The sequence below is a fragment of the Poecilia formosa genome, unplaced genomic scaffold (assembly GCF_000485575.1).
Source record: "Poecilia formosa unplaced genomic scaffold, Poecilia_formosa-5.1.2 Scaffold168, whole genome shotgun sequence".
NCBI classification, from domain to species: domain Eukaryota; kingdom Metazoa; phylum Chordata; class Actinopteri; order Cyprinodontiformes; family Poeciliidae; genus Poecilia; species Poecilia formosa.
Window position 1 is genome coordinate 1,156,748 of NW_006800107.1, and position 4,812 is coordinate 1,161,559.

At 37.7% G+C, this 4,812-nt stretch overlaps 1 long non-coding RNA gene across 1 annotated transcript in view; it reads left to right on the top strand.

The window, feature by feature from the left end:
• LOC103146771 (uncharacterized) overlaps positions 1–4,507 on the top strand; it is a 6,305-nt gene extending 1,798 nt beyond the window's left edge. The window contains exons 2-5 of the long non-coding RNA XR_477179.2: positions 1,339–1,458; positions 1,890–2,007; positions 2,732–2,896; positions 3,936–4,507. This is a non-coding gene — a long non-coding RNA (uncharacterized LOC103146771). The remainder of the gene's footprint in view (positions 1–1,338; positions 1,459–1,889; positions 2,008–2,731; positions 2,897–3,935) is intronic.
• The last annotated feature ends 305 nt before the right edge of the window (positions 4,508–4,812 follow it).

Sequence of the window (4,812 nt, forward strand, 5' to 3'; positions counted from 1 at the left end):
TGTGTGCACGTGTGTGCGGGGGTTTGTGTGTGTGTGTGTGTGTGTGTGTGTGTGTGTGTGTGTGCACGTGTGTGCGGGGGTTTGTGTGTGTGTGTGTGTGTGTGTGTGTGTGTGTGTGTGTGCACGTGTGTGCGGGGGTTTGTGTGTGTGTGTGTGTGTGTGTGTGTGTGTGTTTGCGTGTGAACTCTGAATGATTCTGACAGCAGGTGTTAAACTTCAGATCAACTCTCGGTTCTGACCGGGTTCCAACCAGCAGAGAACTCTGTCTGTCTGAAGGGTTGAACTGAATCTGCTCAGATGTTCAGCTCTATTCAACTTCTATTTCTGGGTTCAGTGACTGGTTGACTTTAAATATGTGAGGCAAGTTTTATTTGTTTGCCACCATTACAGTAACGCACAACGGCAAAAAATGACAAAACAAAAGTAAAAATAAATGACCTTGAATAATTTTTGGGCCAAATACAACTACGTCTTGTTTTGCAACGAACAGGAGAAATTCTGACCCTTCTGTTCGTTGATATGGAGAACATATCAATATGTTATGATATGGACAGCATTATAATTGAATGCTGTAGTTGATCCAGAGCTTTGAACAATTATTTAAAAATTTGCTTCTACATTTATACAGAGAAAATGTGACTGAATGTTGAACATTTTTCTTAACATGTTGCCTTAAGTCTTAGTGCTGCAGAAATAACCCAAACGCAAAATAGAATTAAAATAATTGTATCAAGGTTGTATTTCTAATATAGATGCTATGAGGAAGTTCTTACATAATGATCTGTGACAAGATGAAAACAATTTACTGATAATCAGCAGAGATAATAAAACTATTTATCATCTGACTTGTGAAACAAAACAACTGGTTTGGCAGGTTTAAACAAACACGACATGGTTGGTTCATTTACGTTTTACCTGGATTGTTGAATAACCAGGAAACTTTGTCATGATCAGTTTCACTAAACAAATATGGAACAAAGATCAAACACAACTAAACTAAAAGATTTCAGGATCTCTCGCCTGTTGAAGGTTTTGCTGAAATATTTCATTCCATTCATGTTCGGTGCTTTTCAATGCCATAACAAACCAAACCTAAATGGAAACAGTTTAAAAATAACTAGATGCATAAACTGTATTTATCTGAAGGCTCATGGTATCTAAATGTTCTGATGGCAGTGAAGTGACTCGTTTTGCACCAGTTAAATGTTATATTTTCTGAACTGTGTCCACTGATACAGTTTTCTGTTTTTGAAACTTAAATCACATCAGTCGTATCAAGTTAAGTGTGCAGGAGCCTCTGAACGTCGGCCTGACATCCTGTTTCCTGTTCTATTGAAGGTCAGTGCAGAGACATGAAATGGATTCTGCTGGACAAGAACTTCAAGCTGAAGCTCAATCCAAGAAACCAGCTGAGTGTAAAACATCAATGGATAAATATTCAGAACTGAAGAACCAGAGGTAAGTCTGTTTAGATGTATAGCTGTCAGTTTATGTGACTTTATTTGGTATTGAAAAAACTTAAGACGGATAAAAAGAAAAGCCAAATTACACTAAGGAAGTATTTGGGAGATAATCTTGATGGATTATTTTTATTTAAACAGCCTGGAGTTTTTCTGAAATGTGTAAGATTTTAAACATTTAGTTTTTACTGTGTTTTCTTAGCAGGAAGATGAAGCTGAGCTGAATTAACTGCTTAACTTGCACCTTTCAAAAACTACACAACACCACTTACAGCTTTTAACGTGATTTTTATGATACATTACCTTACAATCTGCAATTCAGCAAGTTGTTGATCATTTATAATGCAAATTAGCTTCTGGCATAAAATCTTGGTTTCCTGACTTGTGCATAAATATCTGAACATCATCTGGTTTTCTGTTTCGCTAAAGTTCTCAGCAAGAATTCAAGATGGACGCTGCTGAACCAGAACCTCAAGCCAAGGCTGGATTCAAGTGTTTGCTCAAGCGAAAAATATCAATGGACAGAGACGTAGATTACAAACAAACAGTAAGTTTCCTGTTATGATCTCTTCCTGTTTTACAATAAAAACAAGGGAAAGAAAATGTGTCATTATATTTTCAAGTTTCTGAATTGTAACACGGGAACAGCTTGTCTACAAAATCCTGAAATCGAATAATCTGTCATGAGACAAACTAAGAAAAAATCCTTGACACAAAGTGTAACACTGCCTAAAGAAGAGGATCTGAGCGAAGAAAAACAGAGGCTGCACAATATTAAAGACACTGGATTAGATTCCCTGCCCTCATGAACATGAAGTAGATCTGGAGTTTCAACCAGAGGTTTTAATTATGTTCTTTATATTTCCACTAATATTCCTTCCCCTCTGCCTGTGTGAACGTCTAACATCAGCAGAGGTTCGTGACAATCCAGGCATTCCTTTCTGGTTCCTGCCAATCCAGTTTCACCAGGAAACATTTCACAAGTTTCCAGAGACACAAAACATTTTAGTTCCAAACACGGTCAGAGAATGTAGGATGGAAAAACACGACATTCATCAGATTTATTCTAATTAACTTTACATGACAGAAATTACAACCGAGAGCATTAAAATCTGAAGCCTAGAAGTGACTCTCTCATCCCAAACAAACGGTTCCAGTTGATACAGAAGTAAAGTTATGATAAAAGTGAAAAACAATGTTCGAAGCCCGTCCCAGACTCAGATCGGTAAATGCGTGACAGCAGACTGAAACTTTTCCTCGTTTCTGTCTAGTCAGCAGTAGCAGGAATGTCGTCCGTCTTCTCTGGCCTCGGCTCTGAGCTCCTGCCCCACCTACCTGAGAGAGCTGCACCTGAGCTACAATCACCCCGAAGACTCAGGAGTCAAACTTCTGTCTAGTGGATTAGAGAATCCAGACTGGAGGCTGGAAACTCTCCGGTAAGGACCAGAATCTTCTTGTAATCTGGATGATGAATAGATGAGTTTCCAATGAAAGACTCGGCTTTAGTGAAGCCCATTTAGTTCAACATAAACTTTTCCAATAAATTATCCCCATCTCACAAAAAAGTAAAGTTTTCTGTCTTTTTTTAGAGTTAAATATTTCTCTAAAATCTAATATAATCAATATAATCACAAGTCGTATGACAACAGGTTGGTTTAAACGGCACCATAACCAAGGACACTGTCACTTTCCATGTTTTCTCTCCTGCTATTTCATATTTTCTTTAAAATAGGCAAGACCCGTCTCCTCCAGGGAAATAAAAAATTTCATACAAATTACCTGCTTAAACAATATACAGACAGGTTGAAACCCGGATTTCAGAAGTGCAAGTTTTGCAAAACAGTTTGTGATTTAATCTCATTTAAACACTGGCCTTTATTAATAAGAGTTAGTAGTGTGGGTTAGCATACTAGATAGTTAACACTAAAAAGAACAAAGTGTTTCTTCATGTCATTTTCTTTCTCCGTGTGAAACGCCTGAAAAAAAGGTTTCACATGGATGATTTCCAAATGTCCAACAGATGTTGCTAAATAGTGAAATTTGCACATGTGAAAACGTTGCACATGTGGAAGGCTGCTCACATGTTCTTCAGGGGTCACCACATCATACAACTTTTACATGTGAACACGTTCCACAAGTCTAAGATTCCTCACATGTGCTTCCGGTGTTATTTTATTATGCCATTTGCACATGTGAACATATTCCACATGTGCAATTCCATACTTTTGTTTTATGTGTTGCATACATTTCACAAATATAAAGTATAAACTATATGGGAAAACATTCAGGTATTGCTAAATTATATAATGTTTACATGTGAAACATGTTACACATCACATGTTGCCTGTTTTTTCAAGTGAAACAAACGAGTAAATGTTCCATATTTGGGTATTATTATGTTACTGAGCAATAAATCCAGTAAGAAACAAACCCAGATGAGTCATTAACAATTTCTGCTCTGTTTCCCTCCATCAGATTTCTGTGAACTTGAACTAGACACAAACTCTGTGAACAAACACCTGAAACAATCAGAAGATGACGCTGGTTAAAGCGAAGCAGCCGTATTCGGATCATCCAGAAAGATTCGACTTCTGGCAGCTGCTGTGTGGAAACGCCCTGCCTGGTCGCTGTTACTGGGAGGTGGAGTGGAAAGGAGGAGTTCGCAGAGCCGTCAGTTACAGATGAGTCAGGAGGAAAGGAAAGAGGAATGACTGTTTGGAGAGAATGATCTTTCCTGGAGGCTGAGCTGCTCTGATGGTGGGATGGGAGGAACAGTCAGATATTCATCCCGTCCGGATCCCACAGAGTGGCCGTGTGTGTGGACTGTTCGGCTGGCATCCTGTCCTGCTACAGGTCTCATCCGACACACATCTCCACCTTCAGCACCACCTTCACTGAACCACTTTCTGCTGGCTTTGGGTTCAGCTCATGACTCCTCAGTGTCTCTGTGTTCTCTAGTAAACATGGCGGCTATTTGACAAAACCTCAGTTTGCAGTTTGTAATCTTTAACAAATGAGTAGGAGTGGAATAAAAAATGCTGAACCAGAAATGAGATGATTCTGGCTATAATCTAAATATTTAGTTTGAAGACAAGTATTTAAGTAGGAAACAAAATATTTACATTCAAACTAAATATTTAGTTATCAAGTAATGGAATGAAGCTAAATATTTAGTTTGAAACTAAAAGTTTAGCTTAATATTTAACAAACAAGCTAAATTTAGGTTAAAGACTAAATATCCAGTTTACAAGTTACATATTGAGTAAAGCTAAATATTTAATTTGAAGTTAAATATTTGGGTTGTAAACTAAATATTTAGCAACAAACTAAATATTTCATTATCAAGCAATTG